This window comes from Eschrichtius robustus, chromosome 1 (assembly GCF_028021215.1).
Source record: "Eschrichtius robustus isolate mEscRob2 chromosome 1, mEscRob2.pri, whole genome shotgun sequence".
Classification (NCBI taxonomy): domain Eukaryota; kingdom Metazoa; phylum Chordata; class Mammalia; order Artiodactyla; family Eschrichtiidae; genus Eschrichtius; species Eschrichtius robustus.
The window spans coordinates 14,423,892-14,445,629 of NC_090824.1; the positions used below are offsets into that span (position 1 = coordinate 14,423,892).

General features: G+C 40.8%; 1 pseudogene; it reads right to left on the reverse strand.

Moving 5' to 3' along the window:
- LOC137767488 (10 kDa heat shock protein, mitochondrial pseudogene) overlaps positions 1-19,742 on the reverse strand; it is a 41,965-nt pseudogene extending 22,223 nt beyond the window's left edge.
- Between the last annotated feature and the right edge of the window lie 1,996 nt (positions 19,743-21,738).

Genomic DNA, 21,738 nt, shown 5'->3' on the forward strand with positions numbered 1-21,738 from the left:
TACATTTGAAGATGCTGATTTTCAGTTCTCCAGGTATCCCTCCACAGGCAATTGTACCACAAATAGTCTTTAGACCCAGTACGCATATAGTCCACTGTTTATAAGCAGCCACATCAGATGTTCTTATAGACTCTATTATTTCTCTTTACCTCGCGGACTACAGAGAATCTCAAAAATTTTTAAAGTTCCTTTGTCTCTTAGTGCCATCCTCCAATTAGTCTGTTACTTGGGAATTCTCAGCTGTGTTTGTAAAAGATACATAGAAAAGATCACTGAAATAGTTTCCCTCTCTCTGATGCTGCATTGCTGGGAGGAATATGGAACCATCTTTGATTTTCACTGAATCATACAGAGTTTCAGAGACAAACACAAGTTTTTGGTTTGGTGTCAGTCTAGTTGGTCCTAGATTCTAATAAAGATTTCAGATGTTTCTTCGCTCTATTTGCATGCATGACGTATACATGTCCTCTTTAATCAGGATCACAAATAGCTACAGGGTGTTAACAGCATATTACTTTCTTTGCTGCAAGCAACATCTTGAACTCTGAGTCACTGACAACAGTCTAATCCTACTGACGCTAGCCGGCAGGGTGCAGGGTTTCTAAACGTCTTAGAGAAACAGTGTGTTTTTAAAGTTGTGCGTTTGCTATTTATACTGATTTAAAAGCCCTCATAAATACTTACTGAGCACCTACTATCTTCTGGTGCTGGAAGCTCTAAGCTGTATGACCAAATCCCCTCTTCATGGGGCACCCAATCTAGTGGGTGAAGCAGATACGTGTAAGCAAAGGGTTGCAAAGAGATGCAATGCTCAGTGAAAGTGCGATGCTCGGTAAGATGCTCGGCACAGTCAGTGGGAACTTGAAAGAGAAATTGATATTTTCTTGGAGGGCACTCTGAGAGGGAGGTGATGCTTAAGCTTAGGATGAGTTGGAATTTGACAAGTGGGTAAAGGGTGAAGGGCAGACCAGGCAGGAGACAATATTTGAGAGATGTCGGGGTCCAGGAAGTGGAGGACCTACTTTGGTCTGGGTTTTACACTTAGGGCTGTGGTTCTCGAAATGTGGTCTCAGACCACCACCATCACCATCACCTGGAAGCTTCTTAGAAATGCAAATCGTTAGTCCTGGCCTCAGACTTACAGACTCAGAAACTCTGGGAATGGAACCCCATGATGATCTGCATTTTAAGGGGTCCTCCAAATGAGTCTAATGTGTGCTCAAGATTGAGAACCACTGCTCTTGGTGATGAGGGGCCATGCATATGTTTGAGTGCGGAAGTGGCTGGATCAGATCTAGATTTTTAGAAAGGTATCTCTGGCCATGATGTGCAGGATGGATTTGAACTGGGAGAGGGTGTGGAGGTGAGTGGAAGCAGTGAGACCAGTTAGGGAGCTATTGAGAGCATCAGTGGAATCCGTGATAAGGAATCCAGAGGGAGAACCTTGCTTTTGCTCTCAGATGCAGAGACTTTAAAGATGTATAGGTTATTGAGACGCTTCGCATCTCATTATCTAAATCAGTGGCAGAGGAGCCCTGAGGCTACTGAAGAATTACTACACGGGGCTTATGAATCCATGTACCTGCCTAGACTAAGTAAATCATGGAGCTCGTGCATATGAATGAATAGGCACATTCATTTAAAATAACTTCCAAGTTCTTACTAACTTTTTTGTTATTATGTATGTTTGCATCAGATACTAAAATATGGCTAGCATTCTATAGGGGATCCCAGTGATTTTGGAAATATTATAGAGAGTCCTCATAGTTGAAAAAGTTCACAACCCCAGACCTAGATGGGGTGTCTTGAATGCTATTCTGCTATAATTATTGGCCATGGAGGCCTGGTACAGCATTTGAAGTTCACCCAGACATGGAAATCTTAATATAGTTTTGCTTCTCCGATATTTCTTTCTCTTTATGGGGTTGAGTCTGTAAGCCTGGCACTCAAAAGACTGTTTAGTTCCTCTTAGTGCTTTGCATATGATTAGGGTACTGGCCGCCATGTAAGTGACGATTCTTACATTAGAGCTTTGCAGTCTAAAAAACCCAAATCTCCCAAAAGTATGATTAGTCAAAAGATTAATTTATTTCATAACCTAATTATAATTTCTTTTTACAAAGAATATATCTCTTTATTAAAACAGATAATAAACATTAAAAAGCAAACAAGATAGCCCCACAGAGCAAATTACTATAAAAAAAATACATACCTAAGTACCTTTGCTACATTTCTCATCCATCCTTGAATCTTATCAGCCACTGTTCATCTTTGTTTTATTCTTAAAGCTCTGTAGAAAACTTCTTTTTCAGTCATTGGAATCCTTATACTTCCAATCAAAGCTTCTGGCTGTTCTATCTGACTAGCACCATAGCTGTCATCTAAAGCTCCTGGCTCTCAGAATCAGAATCTAGGATGGGATCTGCTTGTAGGTCTGGTAGGATTCATTAAAGAAATGGGCTTTTCCGTTCAGATGGCCCCTCTGCTCTCACCTACCAACTGCGAGTTTAAGACCATTGGGTCCATCTCACATTTTATTAAAAATCTAAAAGACTCATCCTCAACTTCTTCAGTGGGGACTGGGATGACCGTTACCAGGAGAGCCCTGCCTCTGACTGCTTACTGCTACACCCACTAAAGCTTCACATCTCCTCAAGCTTTGACTCACGCCATCTCTCTCTCCATGTAACAACAACAATTAAAAAAAAATTTAAAGACATGTAGAAGGTGTTTATATCAGCATAATATTACTTTATATGATGTTTATATTAGGGTTCTCCAGAGAGACACAACCAATAGGATGTATACACACACACATACACATACATATACATATGCATATACATATATATATATATACATATACATATACATATACAGAGAGATTTTTAAGGAATTGCCTCTGTGATTTTGGAGGCTGTGAAGGATGGGCTAACAGACTACAGACTGCTGGAATAGCTGATTTTGTAGCTTGAGTTCAAAAGCAGTCTGGAGACAGAATTACCTCTTCCTTGGAGTACCTCAGTCTTTTTCTTTTTTTTTTTTTTTAATAGACGTTATTTTTAGAGCAGCTTAAGTTTACAGCGAAATTTAGAGAAATAGAGATTTCCCACATACACCCTGCGCCCATGCATGCCTAGCCTCCCCAGTTATCAACATGCCCCAGCAGAGCTGTACATTTGTTACAGTTGATGAACCCGCACTGACACATCATCATCACTCAAAAGTCCATCAGCAAGCACGTCAGCTGGTCATGGTTCTTTACCTGGTGGGTGACCTAAACTTTCATTCCTGAAGGGACTGGGCCATTAGTAGTCCTGCAAGAGTTGGGCTGATGTTGTTTTCCATCACAGCACATGGTAATACCAAGAGAAACTCTATGGAGTCTCCTGTATCCCATACATACTCTTCCTTACCTACATTGTGGGGTAGCAGTCCAATTTCCTCTTGGTAATCAGGATCAGTCACTTCAATCAGCACAGTAACTCCCATCTTTGCCTGTTGATTCAGAGGCATGAGAAGCCCAAAGTGCCTGGGTGGTAGTCTTAACTTCCAGTTCACTGGAATCATTGTTGTGTTTCCTGGTAAAAGCATCTCTCCCTGGAACTAAGACCTCTAGGCCAGTGAGAATAAGATCTTGGGACAAGAAACAAAAATTTTGCTAGTGGGTCACTAGGGGTAATAGTGACTGGTGTCATTCTCATTTCCACCCCTTGATTCCCAGAGTTGTGAATCCTGGCTATGGCAGAAATAGCACCATATATTGGACTCTGATTCAGAGCATATACAGCTTCCTGGAAAACCTTGCCCTAGCCCTACAAGTCACAGCCCAGCTGATGCTGTAACGGAGTCTTCAAAAGGCCATCACACCTTTCTATCAAGCCAGCTGCTTTAGGATGGTGGGGAATGTGGTAAGATCAGTGTACTCCAATGGGAATGAGCCCATTGGCACACTTCACTTGCTGTGAAGCAAGTTCCTTGATCAGAAGCAATGCTATGTGGAGTACCATGACAGTGGTTGAGGCATTCTGTAAGTCCACAGATGGTAATTTCGGCAGAAGCAGTGTGTGTAGGGAAGGCAAATCTGTATCCAGAGCGTCTATTTCAGTAAGAACAAAACATTGCCCCTTCCATGATGGAAGTGGTCCAATGTAATTAACCAGGTAGTTGGTTGATCACCCCAGACAATGATGTCATATCAGGGACCCAGTATTATTCTCTGCTGCTGGCAGATTGGACACTCAGCAGTGGCTGCAACCAAGTTGACCTTGGTGAGTAGAAGTCCATGTTGCTGAGCCCATGCATAACCTCTATCCTGGCCACTATGGCCACTTTGTTCATGAGTCCACTGGGCAATAACAGGGCTGGCAGGGGGAAAGAGGCTGACTGGTATCTACAGAGCAGGTCATCCTATCCACTTGACTATTAAAATCCTCCTCTTCTGGGGCCACCATTTGGCGAGCATTCACATGGGACACAGATATCTTCACATTTTTTGCACATTCAGAGAGGTCTGTCCACATATGTCTTCTCTAGACCTCCTTGTCACCAGTTTTCCAGTCGTGCTCCTTCCAAGTCAAACCACAGAACTCACATGGCCATAGACTATGAATTGTTATCTAATTGCTATCTAATCTGGCCATTTCACCTAACAAGCAAAATGCACAATCAGGTGCACTGCTCAAAATTCTACCCACTGGGAGGATTTCACTTCACCACTGTCCTTCAGTGATATCCCAGAAAGGGCTGTGGTGCTGTAGCTGTGCACTTTGGGGTGGTGGCTGGATATCACACAGGACTATTGTAAACAAGGCCCAAGTTTTCTCTTTCTCCAAGTGATCATACGGAACTCTCTATGAGGTTATAGGTGCAGGCTGGGAGAGAGAAGGTACTATAGCACGAGTGGGAACCCAGGAAAGAGTTGATGCTACAGTTTGCCTCAAAAGGCAGTCTTCTGGCAGGATTCTCTGTTCTAAGGGGGCAGTCAGGGTTTTTCAATTAAGGCCTTCGACTGATTTGACGAGGCCCACCCACATTATGGTGGGCAATCTGCTTTACTCAACATCTACTGATTTAAATGTTAATCCCATCTGAAAAATACCTTCATAGAAATATTTAGAATAATATTTGACCAAATATCTGGGTTCTGTAGCCTAGCCGAGTTGACACATGAAATTAACCATCATAATGTTCTTTCCTAATAGGAAAAAGCCTGTCCTCCCTCCCTTCCCCCTCCCTCTTTTCTTTCCTTCTTTATTTCTCTCCTTTTTCTTTCTACAAACACTTTCTAAGAGCCCACTAGATTCCTGATCCTAGAAGCCTACTGATGAAGTTGAGCTGTCTCCTTGGTAACAATCTCTAACCCAGAATGGAACACAAACTGCTTTCTGAAGCAGACTATCTTCTTTAGAGGGATCATATATCCCTTTCCAATTTTAAACCATAACTTACAGGAACACGATTTTACTATCTCTTTTAAACAGAAAAATAAACAATTTTACAAAGAGATTAACGACTGATGCCACTGTTTAGCTGGTGGATGCCCTAATTTAGATGCTGCTGATTGAGAATTTGTCATGATTTGGTCAGAGATCAGCTCAGAGATTACTTTTGTATTACAGAGTTTGTAATGGAAATGAATGGTTTAAAAATATTTCAGAGGAAAATATTAAACCCAATTTACAAAATAAACTGTTTTCAAGCTGCTTAGGTGGTTGAATATATAATTAACGAAACATGTAAGTGACACTACATTTTAAAATAGATTTATTAAAGCAGGTCCAAAGATGTCTTATTTGTCAAAACAAACTTGAAAAGACTTTGTTAAGTCTACTTTGAATTCTGTGTCACTCATAAACTTATTTATCATGAGGGCTGCTTTTCTAGAAATGGGACTGCCTCCCAAACCAGTACTGGAGTAGACTGGGGAAGCCCCATCCCTATGGAGTTATATGCTCAGCATCTCACATCGTTATGCTGCCAACTCATGTCTATTCTTTCCAAATCCCCATAAAGGGCACAAGCCTCCCACCATGGTTCCCTACCCACCGCCCCACCCCACCCCACCCCCAGCCCGCAGGGATGTTCATGATGTCCTTCACAGCATCAAAAGTTTCCACCAGTCCCAATCATCTGTTGATCTTTACTCTTGTTTCCTCAACTATTTCCATGAAGGTGTCCCAAGCTATTGTAAAATTGATATTTAGAATCCCTGGTGATACTCTTCCCTTAAAATCAAGTCCAGTCTTATCACACGTACACATTGCCAGTCATTGATGGGTTCAAAACTATCCAGAACACAAAATAAGTGTCGAAAAGAGAGGCCATCCTAAACTAAGCAACACATTACAAAACCCATTTAAGTGGCATAGCAGAAAGTTGATTGGTTGAGAGTATATGCTTCATAGTACAGTAATGCTTATTGGACAGCAGCATATAGCAGAGTCTGTCACATCCTGTCTCATTGGCTGAGAACACACGAGCTCCTCAGCCCGGGGAAAACAGACATTGCAGTAGACTATAATGAATCGTATGTGAAGATACATATTTTCTTTCTTTAAATTATGAATATGGAATCATTTCAGAGACAAGTAGCTTTATAACAAATTATTGCTGCAAAAGGTAATACTAAATGTAGTGTACATGTAATTGAAAAATTACTTTGTATTAAAATATATCATCTTTGGGACTTCCCTGGCCTTCCAGTGGTTTAGACTCTTCGCTTCCACTGCAGGAAGCATGGGTTCCATCCCTGGTCGGGGAATTAAGATCCCTCATGGCCCGCGGCACAGCCGAAAAAGAAAACCAAATCATCTTTAATGCAGACTTTTCGTGATTTCAGACCTAGTGTCTCCCCGTGCCAAATTATTCCAATATTTACAAAAGAGGACAATACCTATTTTTGAACAAAAGCAAGTTGACCACTTGTGTCAAATTTTCTCAACTTATGGGGTATTTTTGTCATGCCTACTATTATGTACTTAGAAATTCCTAGTGCCTCATGGCATGTCCACCTGTTTTTGTAAATAAAATTTTATTATAACACAGCCACACTCATTCTTTAGATCTCGGTCATGGCAACTTTCACACTGTAAGAACACAGTGGAACAGGGAATTCCCTGGACGTCCAGTGATTAGGAATCCGTACTGTCACTGCCCTGGCCTGAGTTCAATCCCTGGTCAGGGAAATAAGATTCCACAAGCCATGGAGAGAGGCCCAAAATGACAGAGATCATTTAGTTCTGACAACCTGAAATATGTACTCTCTGTGCCTTGTAGAGTTTGTGACCCTCTGCTATAGACACTCATAATATTTTTGTCCTTTTAAGCAGTTAGAAGGGATTTTCTGGCCTTAAAGGATAAATTAGCATAGACTACTTACCTCTGTTTCTGTAAATATTCAAAAATAAACTACACCACCATCCATCTTGAATGTTTTACAGAAAAAATTACCTAGGGAAGCTCTGTTCTATATAAACATAGTGTGAGCCACTTAGGTAATTTAAAATTTTCTAGTAGCCACATTAAAAAGATAAAAAGAAACAGGTGAAATTAGTTTTAGTAATAGATTTTATTTAACCCAATATGTCCAATATATTATCATTTCTATATGTAACCAGTAGACAAAATTAGTAATGGTATATTTTACATTCTCTTTTGTTCTAAGTTTTCATAATTCAGCATATATTTCATACTTATGGCACACCTAGATTCAGACTAGCCACGTTTCAAATCCTCAATAGCTACCTGGAGCTAGTGGCTACTGTGTTGCTCAGTGCAGGCCTAGAAGCAAGGGAAAGCAGATGCCCTTTTACATTCTTTTACATTTGTTTTCCTTTGTTCATTCAACTTTCATTCAAGTTTTAAAATTACTTAGGTCTTACAAAGGTAAGAAAGACTTCTGAAAGACTTTAATTCTTGCTTAAATACTTATATACTGATGTTATTATTTTGCACTTTTCTGAGTATGAAAATGTACAGTGTTGGTGGACAGGAGGAAAAGCCTGGTAGACACCTGGAAGGGGTCCACTTGCCAGAGCATAACAAGGTCATGAACAGGGCTACCAAGAAAAGAAGATAGGAGGAAATTTCAGTTTTGAAATACCTTGTATACTTGCTTTTTTTTTTTTAATCAGAAAAAGTCAGCAGCTACTAGCTTGCAGGTCTCCATCCATGACCCAGGAATGCGTATGGGCCAATGTAAACTTGACCAGGAACTCCCTGAGGGCAGGAGCCCAACATTCCTTGAATGAATTGAATTCCTTCTCTCTTTTTTTTTTTTCTCCTTTGATTTCTTCTCAAGAGCTGTCCCCCTCCCATTTAGTTTTCGGTCAAATGTACCTTCAAGTATATGGAATTATAAGGCTAATTTGTTACTATGCCATGAATTGTCATGTTTCCTGTTGATCAATGTTATCAGTTTTCCCCCTTTTTAATGATCTGGTTGAAAACTTGCTCTCTTTGATTTAATTTTTTTTTAAATTCAGAAGAGAGAGATTAAGAAATGGTGCTAGGTTAAGAAATGGAAAAAAACTTCATTGGGATATAGATGTTGTTCTTTCTTCCTCTCCCTCTCTCTCTTTCTCTCTGTGTTTGTCATATTTAAAGTATATTTGTGTTAAATACTCTTCAGCCAACTTAAAATATGTCCATAATTTATATAATCCACCCACCAAGTGGCCAAGAATCAAACCATATACACTCATCCTCTTCAAATGCAGAAACAACATACTTGCATATTCCACAAGCTGGTATTGGATATAGGGAGTTGATCTTTCTAATTAACAGAAAGTCCAGTGCCCAAGAGAGAAGCTGAGTGTGAACCAGGCCTCTCTTGGTTCACTGTTGGCAGGATATAAGAGTGGGATGGCGATTTTAAGGCATGCATATTTCCATCACGTCTGTCTTGCCCATGGTAGACATCACTAATCAACCACTACATTCCTTCCTGCTGAGCACAGATGTGAGCTCAGAAACTTTCTAACTGTAACCCTCTAGGAAGGCACTATCAAATGGTTGGAGTTTGCATACAAGGTAAACCTATATAACATCTCTGGTATACAAAGTAGAGTTTAGAGTCCAAGACTGTGGTTAAAAGATAAGAAGCTGCTTATAGGCTATTGATACAATAAAATATCCTTCATGGCCACCTGAAGATAGTCTTAAGAAGAAGAGTGGGGTAAAGGAGAGGTATTTGTCATGAGGCAGGTGAAGAATGAGCAGCATTAAAACCAGATAAAGGCCTTTAAATCTTTATTGAACAATTTCCAAGAGTATAAACCTCTGAGCTCTTAGGAATTTTCTTCCCATTTTGGTGTTCTAAACCTTTTTACTAGAATTTTCCATTTTCAAATCCCTTACTATACTTTAAACTACAGAATTTAAAAATAATGGAACCTATTCTGAATAAAGGAATCATCCTCTCCATTAATGAGCTATCGATGTCTCATGAATAAGTTTTACAAATCTATTTATACAACAATTTGTTCCCCTGCATATGTAACCCTTCTAGGCATTGTGCCTACACTATTGCTTTGTTTTGTTTGGGTGTTGTTTTTTAATTACAAAGGACATCTAAATGAATATTGGCCCTGCTACTCTGAAGTTCATTTTCTGCTTATTGACTTTTCAGTGTATGAGCAAAACAACATTTATTTTCCTATCAACTTAGCTATTCATATAATGTGACTCACTTTAGGTCTTCTTTCCCAGAGTATATTGGTCCACCTTTTTTTGTTGTTGGGTTTTTTGGTCGCTTCTTTTTAAACAAAGAATCCATTCTACAAGGAAAATGGAATATAGTATTAGCTGCCATTCTTATTCATTTTAAAGGAAACAATGCCATTTTGTAGCAATAACTCACCTACCCAGAGGTCATTTTTCCAATAATGTCAGTCACTGAGAACACAGCTCAAAGAAAAAGGCCTCTGAGAAGTTAAAATAAACACCATAGATCTCATTCGCTAAGCTCATGCATTTGATTTCCATCCTTTTACTCTGTCATTCAGCAACAGTCTTTTCCCATTTTAGACATGATCCTAATAAACCTGGTTACCTGGTTTCTTAGCCCACAGAAGATTAGAAACAACTAATTCAAAAAAGATCAAGAGGCGTCTAGAAATTGACATGATGGCTGGTGACAAAGGAGAAGATAGAAAAAGACCCAGACTCAGTAATTCAAAAATTACAGCAATGAGGAACCAGTTTGTGCCTGGTCAAATAGCTCTACATTCTGCAGCAATCTCCATTACCCTAGAAATTATGTTCCTAACTACATCTTTTTTTATTTATTTCTATTTTTGGCTGTGTTGGGTCTTCGTTGCTGTGAACGGGCTTACTCTAGTTGCAGCGAGCGGGGGGCTACTCTTCGTTGCGGTGAGCTGGCTTCTCATTGCAGTGGCCTCTCGTTGCGGATCACAGGCTCTAGGGCACGCGGGCTTCAGTAGTTGTGGTGCATGGGCTCAGTAGCTGTGGCTCGCAGTCTCCAGAGCACAGGCTCAGTAGTTGTGGCACACGGGCTTAGTTGCTCTGTGGCATGTGGGATCTTCCTGGATTAGGGCTTGAACCCGTGTCCCCTGCATTGGCAGGCAGATTCTTAACCACTGCGCCACCAGGGAAGCCCCCTAACTACATCTTTAAGTCATCAACTTGATTTCATGTTCAATTTTCCATTTAAGATGAGGTGGGTATACAACATACTTTAGGAGACTTTTGGATGATGAGATGATATGGTAAAATGGAAAGAGGACAGGCTTTGGAGTAAAACAGATCTTTTTGCTTCCTGCAGTTTAACTGAGGTCTATACGTGGAGTGGGGAAACTGGGTGCTTGCACTGGGCTCGGAGTTGAAGTTGGGAAGAGGGAGCGTAGGATACATTTCACCTCATTCCCCTTTTCTGAATATTATTAGAATGTTTTTTTCAAAATAGACTCTTTTTTTAGAGCAGTTTAAGTTTCACAGCAAAACTGAGGGGAAGGAATAGAGATATGCCATATGGCCCCTGCCCCCCGCCTCCCGCATTCATAGTCTCCCCTGTTATCCACATTCCCCCATCAGAGTGGGACATTTGTTACAACTGATGAACCTACATTGACACACTCTTGCCATCCAAAGTCCATACTTCCCATTAGGATTCACTCTACTGGTTGGTTTGGACAAATGTACAAGGACATGTGTCCATCATTATGGTATCATAAAGAGTAGCCTCCCTGCCCTAAAAATTCTCTGTGCTGTGCCCCAGTCCCTGGCAACCACTGATCTTTTGACTGTCTCCATAGTTTTGCCTTTTCCAGAATGTCATATAGTCTGTAGCCTTTGCAGACTGACTTCTTTCACTTAGTCATATGCATTTAAGGTTCCTCCATGTCTTTTCATGGATCAATAGCTCATTTCTTTTTAGTGCTGAATATCATCCCATCATCTCAATGTACCACAGTTTCTTTATCCATTCACCTACTGAAGGATATCTTGGTTACTTCTAGGTTTTGGCAATTATGAATACAGCTGTTTATAAACATCTATGACAGGTTTCTGTGTGGATATAGGTTTCTACTCCTTTGGATAAACACCAAGGAGCGCAACTGTTGGATCATATGATAAGAGCCAAACTGTCTTCCAAAGTGGCTGTACCACTTTGCATTCCCACTAGCAAGGAATGAGAATTCCTTTTGTTCCACATCCTCACCAGCATTTGGTGTTGTCAGTTCCAATTTTGCTGTTTTACTAGGTGTAGAGTGATATCTCATTGTTTTAACTGGCATTTCCCTGATAACATATGATATGGAGCCAGTTTGGGAAATTTTAAAGTGAACTGTAAATGCAGTCCTGCTCTCCACCCTCACATCACATAAAGTTCTTCCCCAGACTTTAAGGATGTCTATTTATTCATTCATTCATTCACTCAGCTTTCGGCAAATACAGTGTGCCTACTACATACCAGGCACTGCACTAATTGCTGGGGATACAGTAGTAAAAGTAACTGGTTGTTAAAAAAAAGAAGAAGACTATCAGGAATGTTTCCTGTTCTACCACCACCAAAATCCCGGAAAACTTGGAAGCTCCCCACTATGAAACTTGGCACACGTCAAGTTTGAGTTGACATTAAATTGGGTCAACATTTAGTGGTGACAGAGGCAATCAGGGTTAATGTCGAGTTTTATTTCCCCCAAACATAGAGAATTAACTGAACGAAGCAAGATATGGGAAGAGAGGCCTTGATCTTGCGTGGGCAATCAATAAGCAGAAGACTCCTCTTCCACTCAGCTGTCGGTCATTGGTGTGGCATCAGCCCCTGCAAAGACCTCACAGATGGGATCAACAAGAGAGAAAGTCCTCCTTACTGAAAGGGGACACCCCCTGGTTTTCACAAGTGGTCTCTTGTTTACCAACCTAACGTTAGAGCACTTCTTCACATTAGGCTAGTCTTCTACCATATCTTCAGGCATTGAAAAGAATCCATCATTTATATTTGCATTGAAGATTTCATCTGAGATCATGTTTGAAAGCTGGATTTATATGTTGTAGTTACTAGAGAAGTTACTATGACTTTATTTATAAAATGGTGTTTACTACTTTAAAGACTCAATAAAATACCAAAGAAAAGGTATTTTAACTGGGGGCATAAAGAAAAGGGGTCAAAGGTAGGTGACTTACCAGTGGCTGGTCACAGCTGTGCCCCAGCATAGAAAAAAGGTTAGTCTCACATGACCTTAGAATTTATTTTTTTCTTTTTATTGATTTTGGCCTTGGCAAGTGTTGGAAATATGATTTCAAAGCCCATGGGAATTCTTAAGCAATCACCTGCTTCATTTTACTGACCAGGAAATTGAAGCTCAAAGAGGTTAAATGATGCTTATGCTTGTCTCTTGCGTTGGTAGTAGGAAGTTTGCTGGATACAGACACAGGGGAAAGGCACAGATGTTGCTTTCTTCTCAGAAAAGTCTCTCAGATGTGGATGGACCTAGAGACTGTCATACAGAGTGAAGTAAGTCAGAAAGAGAAAAACAAATATTGTATATTAACGCATGTAGGTGGAATCTAGAAAAATGGTACAGATGAACCGGTTTGCAAGGCAGAAATAGAGACACAGATGTAGAGACCAAACGTATGGACACCAGGGGGGGAAACTGGGGGGTTGGGGGGGATGAACTGGGAGATTGGGATTGACATGTGTACACTAATATGAATAAAATAGATAACTAATAAGAACCTGCTGTATAAAAAATAAATAAATACAATAAAATTCAAAAAAAAAAAAGAAAAGTCTCTCAGGCAGAACAACATCTGGAACATTCTATTTGGAATATCTTCTATAGTTATCGAGAGTTTCATAAACAAGTCAGAGGTACATTTGTACAAGGAATTATTGATCATTTATTGCCACGTCCTTTTATCTGCAGTGCCTAGGTTAGCTTTTTGCTGCTAAATTGGAAAGCAGTTAACATCAGTTTTAACTTTTTGCCTCTTTCACGTTATTCTAAGTGAGCCAAAACAAAATGTCCATGGTTGTTCTTTTCAATCTCACAGCTTCCTTCTGTACCACTTTGCTGTAGCAGGAGGACACACACTTGCTGTTTATCTAAGGAAATTGTAAATGTGTGTGTGTGTGTGTGTGTGTGTGTGTAACAGCCAGTGGTCTACGGAATTTTACTACCCAGTTTAACAACTCAGGTAATGGGATTTTACATTGCAAGTTTTTTTCTTCTATATGATGAAGAAACGATTGGCCTTTTAATTTAAAGTCTTCTCTCAAAAAGGTTGCCTCAGCTACAATAAATTCTGGATAAAAATGTTTCTGCTAATTCATTTTTCACTGAGCCAACCAGTCTGCCAACCAAGCTGCTTCTTTATTTGAATTCAAATTGATAGTGAAATATTTTAAAGCAATCTATTTGTGGTTTCTTTTCCTTTTAAACTTTTTTTTTTATCATTTAAAATCCAATATTGCACAGAGTGTAATTATCTCATTCAACAAATATTTGCTATAACTTTGGAGTTAAGTTGCACTATTTTAGAAGCAGAAGGTAAATAAAACTGCACTGAACCAAGTAAGGAAATCCTAGATTCTGATGGACTGCATGACTATGAAAAAAGCACTTCACCTCACAGGGCCTCATTTTTCCTGTTTATAAAGGAATAGGATTGGACTAGAGGATCTTAAATGTCTCTTCCAGTCCGAGATGTCATGTTTCTATATACTTGGCCAAGAAATATAGACATCTTATTTAGTCCCAAGGCTGATTCAAATGGCATCTACATGTGAATGATTTCCCACTCTTTATCTGTGCTGAACTTCTCTCTGGAAAGCTAGAGGCGTGTACCAAAGTATTAGTTTGCCATGTCCATTTGGATGGTGAGTGGGCATCTCTAATTTAACGTGGCCAAAGCAGAATTCCCAGTCCACCCCATTGACCTCCAAATGAGCTTTCCCTTAGTTTCCCCAAATCAGTGGGATGGCTTTACTGTCCACCTAGTTGCTTATGCCAGAAATCTAGGATTTTTCTCTAATTATCTCTCCTTTCTCACTCATATCGAGGTGTTGGCAAGCTTTGTGGACTCTACCTTCGAAAGCAATCCTGAGTCTTTCCATTCCTGTTCCTCTCCACTCTCATCATCCTCATCCAAGTCCTCACCATCCCTCTCCTGGACCACTGCAATCACAGCCCAACTTGTTTCTCCATTTCAATCTTGCCTCTCTGCAAACTGCTTCTTTCCACACAAAAGCTAAAGTGAGCTTTGAAAAATATAAATCAGACCCTGTTCCTCTCCTACTTAAAGCTTTTCAGTAGCTTCTTACCAGGTTTAGGATAAATCTGAACTCCTTACTCTGACTTATAAAGCTCTAAAGGATCTGGACAGTCTCTGTCCACTGGCTCATTTCTTTCACTTTCAACTTCCCCCATTTATACTCGGGTCACTCTGACCTTCTTTCTTTTCCTTGAACATAAGTCAGCATTCTCCAGAGAGAATCAATAGCATCTTTATATTTACATACATAAAGAAATTTATTATAAGGAACTGGCTCACATGACTATGGAGGCTGAGAAGTCCCAACGTCTACCATCTGCAAACTGGAAACTCAGGAGACCTAGTGGTGTGGGTTGTAGTCTGAATCTGAAGACCTGAGCACCAGGAGAGCTGATGATATGAGTCCAAGTCTGAAGGCCTAAGAGCCCGGGGTGCTAATGATAAATCCCAGTCCTAGGGCAAGAGAAGACCAATGGTCCAGCTCAAGCAGTCAAGCAGAGAGAGTGAATTCTCCCTTCCTCCACCTTTTTGTTCTATTCAGGCCCTCAATGGATTGGGTGAGGCCCACCCACATTGGGGAGGACAATCTTGTTTACTCAGCCTATGGATTCAAATGCTAACCTCACCTGGAAGCACCTTCACAGACACACCCAGAAATCATGTTGAAACAAATATCTGAGCAACTAAATATACCATGACCCAGTTAAGTTGACACATAAATTTAACCATCACATGTGTCAACCTCATTCCTCTCTTAAAGACCTTGTGCTAGTTCTCCCTTCTGCCTCAGATGCTTTTTCATACTCACATGGCTGATTCCTTCTTGTCATTCAGTTATCACCTTGAGAGTCATCTTCTTCCCAAAAAATCCTTCCCTAACCATCCAACGTAAAGTATCTCCCTAAGTTACTATTTATCAGGTCACTCTATTTTAATTATCAGCAGAATACTCATGACTTTCTGAGAGTTTTCTTGCTGTTTATTTGTTTATTTTTTGCTGTCTTTCCCCCATAAAATGCAAGTTTCATAAGTACAGAGACCTTATCTTGACCACCAAAATAGCCTTAGCACAAGAATAGTGCTGGCACATAATAGGATCTCAAATACTTGTTGAATGAAGGAAATCCCTCAGAACCCTAAGAAACCTAGATGTTGTTAACCAGATAGTGATGTTTGTCCCCTTAGATATTTGCTCACAAGTAGATGTTTTTGTGATTTGGGAAAGGAGCTTCTGCCTTACACACATATTATAAATATCTGGAGATCTCTTAAGGATTTATCTAATAGAGGTGGTCACAAAAAGCGATACAGCTGATACAAGCCCCATATGAAATACCATAAGACTGAAAACCAAGAGAAAAAATAAGCAATAGAAATAGGCCTATAGGTAACCCAGACATTGGAAATAGCAGATAAGAGCTTTAAAATAACTATGATTACTACTTTCAGGAAAATAAAAGAAAATTTTACTAGAGACTTGGAATCTATTTAAAAAGAATAAAATAAAAATTTTAGAGTTGAAAAGCCTGCTATCTGATGTTAAGAGCCCATTAAATGGGTTTAATGGTTGATTAGATACAAAAGAACAAAACTTAGTGACTGAAAGACAAGTTAATAGGAAATGTTCAACTGAAGCACAGACAAATGAATGAGAAAAAAAACAACAACAACAGAAAAGAGGGTAAAAGATATATGAGATACAGGGAAAAGGTCTAACACGTAGGTAATCAGAGACTTGGAGAAGAAGGGAATAGGACAGAAAGAATATTTGAAGAGTATTGGCCAAATATTTGCCAAAACTGATGCAAACCATCAACCTCCAGATTCAAGAAGGTCACTGAACCCCAAGTTGGATAAATACAAAGGAATCACACTTAGGGACATCATAGTAAACTGCTGAAAACTGAAAACCAAAGACGAAGGAAAAAAAAACTCACCAAAATCAGCCAGAATTGTGAAGCTGGCAACGAAGTTGTAAAGGGCCTAAATAACCCAGACACTGGCGAGTTTGTCCTTGGATAATCTAGGACACAATGTGAATCCATTTTAGTTAGAGCTATCCTATAATTTTATTTATGATAATATGTTTGAAAAATAAATTATATATTGCCACACATTGGATTCATCGTTATTGCCTACTACTCAACATACTTTTCATTCATGGCTCTCTACCACACAAATTAGCACTGAACTCTACACGGTCTTGTTGAAAGGTACATCATGTAAGTTTGTATAGTCATCTCAAAGTCTTGAGACTCTGGGGCAAGGATGAGGTTTTACATTCTTCTGGGTTCTTTGTACCTAGCACAATGCTAAGCATCATGGTATATTTGCAACTTAATTGGACTCTAAGTTTCATCCATTTATTCTAACTTCTGGATTAAGATTGAACCAAAAGAAGGGGGAGAATATTTTGATGACCCCACAAGGATCTTTTTCATCTGAGGGCCATAAAGTCCACAATTCCCTTGAAATTGTTGCCGTATTTATGTATCTTTGTGTATGTATGCAATTGCTTCAAATCCTCAAAGGAGTGTGAGTGAGATCCACAAAAGGTTAAGAAGCATTCAAAGCAGTCCTAGTGGTCCACACCTTAATGCCCCACCTTAAGTTGCTCCACATCTTCTTTTTTATCTAGAAAATTGGAATTTACGTTTTTATAAGGCATCACAGGTCATTTCCCCCTTGACATCCATTCTTGAGACCTGGCAGAGAAAAAGTGCCTGTTTTCACTTTGGAACAAGAACACAGCAACAACAAAGTTCAATCCTAATCATTCCAAGGCAATTATGAGAAGTAAGACACGCACCACTACATTTCTGACAGGCTTTTACAATCCATTTTTATTATTCAGCTCTTACTAAAATGCTAATCCCCTGGGAGGAAAAAAAAAAAATCTCTGTATGGGTTCTTTAGCACAAACAAACATCTTAAAGGAAACGTGAAATAAAAACCACGTTGACATAATCTCAAAGATACAGTAGGAGAAGGAATGACCAGACCCCTGTCTTGCCATTGAGAAGGGGAGGGGTGGGGAGAATAAGGAGCTTATATAAAGTAGGGTGAGCTGAATTGGGAAGTGGGAAGGTAGGGAGGCACATCTTCCTAAATCCATGAGCTGTGTTGACGATAGTAAGGGTAAGCCACCAAGGAGAGTTGAGACCGGCATTATCTGGTGACATACATCCATGATTTTTAGAGCAATGTTAGAACACTTCCACCCAAATAAATTGATGTTCCTATTTTGCCATTAGCAAAGGCAAACCCCACCACATGGTCTAGCCTATAAAACCACCTGCCAATAAAAATGTATAAAGCACATCATGAGATTTTACACTTATAACTACCAAGAAGTGATGAGCTTTCCATTTTTTAATATTCTGTGGCAACACCAGTAGACTTGCCCTTGGAATTTTGTTCTAGAAATTAAAATAATAGATTATATAGAGCCTTAGATTACATCAGTGGGTTGGACTAAATCGGTGCTTCTAAAGGTTCTCACTTCTACTAAATGCTTATGAAAAGGAAACATTGCCCAAAGGAATAAATTTGGGGCTCTTGTTTGTAGTACTAACTTTGTTTTTAATCCCATTTTGCTTAGCAGATATTCTGAAGAGGCACACATGATGATCAATCCCAACTTTCAGAGAGCATGAACCAGGGCATGTGAGGATAAGGAAGGATGCCGGTGTTATAGTAAAGAAATGTTATATATTTGAGGCAGTGGTTGGCTTTTGGACCCAGGACATTGTCCAGGGCTGCCTTCTTTACCCTCTTTGCCTTCTACTTCAGCCCTGCGATGGGGTATTGTTCACTCCTCTGAATCCTATAAAGAGGAACATAGAGATGATTTCTGAAGCCCGTCTCCAGACCTCAGCCTTCTGCATATGCCCCTCTTCCTTTTCGTTTTGTTCAACTATCAAAGCTAGCTTTGCTCCAAAGCCATGGTACGTTCTTTGCCATACCCCACCCTGAATTGATAACTAGATTCTTGTGTTGCTTCCCTGTTCTGCTAAATTACCTACTAGCACAGGTCCTCTAAGAGAAGCTCCTCAAACTCAGCCTAATAGCTAGGGACCCTTTGTTCACCAGTGGGCTATGTTAATTCTGACTATTGACCATACCTCTGGGTCTCTATTGCTTTGCTGGGACATACCTGAGCATGTGAGTCTGCCCTGAAATTGTCCCTACTGCAGAGTAGGGCACCTCCTGCAGTGGGTGTGATACCAGCACCTGTGACTGGGCTGGCTCCATCTTGGTCCAGTTCTGGGTCCAGTTATAAGTCTTGCTCTGGGTCTTGATAGCTCCCAACCTTCCTTGTCCTGTTAGAGCCCAAGACACATCTCACTGGGTTCTGAGGTATAATATATGCCTCGTTAAAGAGTAGATTGTTAAAACTCCCCTGCCCAAGATCTGGACTTGTTCTAGATTCTTGAACTTTCTAGAATCTCAAGATTGGAGTAGGGCTAATACTGCATAGGTGGGTTCACGGTTTCAGCTGTGGGGAGAGGAGAGCTGGAAGCTGGGGGAAGTGGAGGCTCTCAGGGAATAGTAAATAAGCCTCTCCTGAGAACAGAAAGAGAATTGTAGGAAAAAACAGTAAAGAGAATATTAATCCCAGCTTAATCTTCCTCTTCTGTTTCTCTTCTGATGATTCCCAGGCCCTGCACTACCTGGGATGACTCTGATGTGGGTGGTCCAGGGACTGCACCCCAAGAAACACAACCATGGAGGCTGCCACAACCAGGGGCCCAGCACGTGTGGCATCACGGGCAGTCATGTTCACATCTAGGAAAGGATCCAGCTGGAGCAGAGACAGGGCGGAGTCAGACCCACTGGTTGGGACCAGCATCTCAGTGCACCCACCCCAGTGTGTCCGGCGGTCCTGTAGCTGTTCCAGGCAGGGATGGTCAGGAGCAGTGCCTACTGGAGGCTGCAGGCAAAGGAAGGCTGACTTCCTCCAGCTGGGCCGGGGAATCTTGGGCCTCCATCCACATTTTCATGAAAGGCCACTGAAAAACTTGTTTGAAAGAATGGTTTGCCACACTTGTGCTGCAGGAGATCAGATGTAGCTCTGAAGAACACCTTCCCCCAAGGCCCAGTGGCATCTTTCTGAAACATTTACTTAACCCCGTGTTAGTGCAGCGTTAGCTGCCCTGAGTGACATGTGCACCAGGTATCCTGGCTTTGTTGCCCCCATGTGAGGGGCTTGGGCCTCAGGGACATGGCAGCGACCCCCCTGCCCACCCCATCTTGCCACTAATAACTCAGCCTTCAGCAGCAATACGTCCTCAGATCAATCTTTTTTTAATTTTAATTTTTAAAAGCAATATGTAGTTATTATAAAAATTCAAACACAATAAAGGACTTAACTAAAATTATTAAGGACTTATGAAGGTACAAAAGGTATGCAATTTCTTTTGCCCTGTTCTTGCGCTGTGGAAGAATATAAAGATGTTAAAAAAAAAAACAAGGACCCTACTTTTCAAGAGCTATTATTTAGCAAACTATAGAAGCCATATATGTAAGCACGTAGATTACAAGGCAGTATCTGGTATGTTTTGTGAGTTGCGGAAACAGTAAACCCCTTAGCAATGTTTTTCCAAGTGTGAACTGTGGCCTCATCTATTAAGTTCACTGAGGGGTTTATTAAAAATGCTTATTTTTAGTCCCAAGCCCAGACCTACTGAAACAGAATCTCTGGAAATGGACCCTTGGAAACTGTGTGATTAAAGAGCACTCCACATGAATCTTTGTACCACAAAGTTGAGAATCACACCCTTGGAGTTCAAAGGAGAGACAGTATTTCCTCCATAAGGTGACCCGATTGTCTCCGTGATGATGAGATACGAGAGATTCCCAGAAGGATGCTCCCAGGTCATCGTCTGGTAGCACCATTGCAGAAGTGATCACATTGTAACATAGTTTCCTTTCCCTTGCCTGTCTGTCTTTCCAGTGGATGAGAAACTCCTCAAGGACAGAGATTTGCCTTCTTCACTGGAATCCAGTTGGCCCCATAGTTGGCTCTCAATAAATATTGGTTGAGCAAATGAATAATCATGTGTGATCAAAACAAACAAGTTTGAGGAATTATATGGCAGGGTTCTAGGAAGAGAAAACGCATAGGCAAAATTTCAGCAATTGAAAAATCACGGTCAATAGTTCAGAGGAGAAAGGTTAATTTCAGAAAGCGAAGATACACAGGGGAACAGAGCCATGAGAGAGTGATAGGGGTTCTGGAGTGCTCAGAGGAGGATGTAAACTCTATGTTGTGTATTCTATGGCTGATGGGGAGTCACCAAAGATCGGGGGTCAGAAAGTGACGGAACCAAAGTGGTCTTTTAGGATAACTAATTATATGGCCATGGGCAGCTTCCCTGGATGTAGGACGTGGGTGGAGGCAGGCAGCCATGTACGGACCCTGAGAGTGGCTCTAGGGATTGGCTTGGCCACTGGTAGAGGCAGGACTTGCTGAGATTTCGTAACTGTCTCTTCCATTCAAGCCTCAGAATCCTCCAGGGTCCTGAACCCCTGAGAAATCTTTGTTCTTTTTCTAGCTCCCATCTGCTTGGATTCCCAGGTCTGATGGGCTTTTCTCCCTTGGCTGCCCAAGCAGCACATCTCATCTGGTGCAAGGATAACTGGGAAGCTGTGCCAGGTACGCTGGGGGCAGTAGCAGCGGTCAAGAGATGAAGGGGCTGAACCGAGGCAGAGGCCGTGGGGATGGAGTGGAGGGGCCAAGTTTAAGAACAATTTCTGAGGCAGAATCTATAGAATTCGGTGAATGAATGTAGAGCAGGCGGGAAGAGGGTGTTAAGGATAATGTTGAGGTTTCTGGATGCTGAATACGGGAATATAGAAAGAAGAGGTTTAGAGCAGGAGGATAAATAATTCAGATTGGGACATACGGATGTTGAATTTGAGGTGACAGCAAAATATCCAGGGTCGGGTGGTCCAGGAGCTTATTGGAGACAGAGATTTGGAATTCCGGAG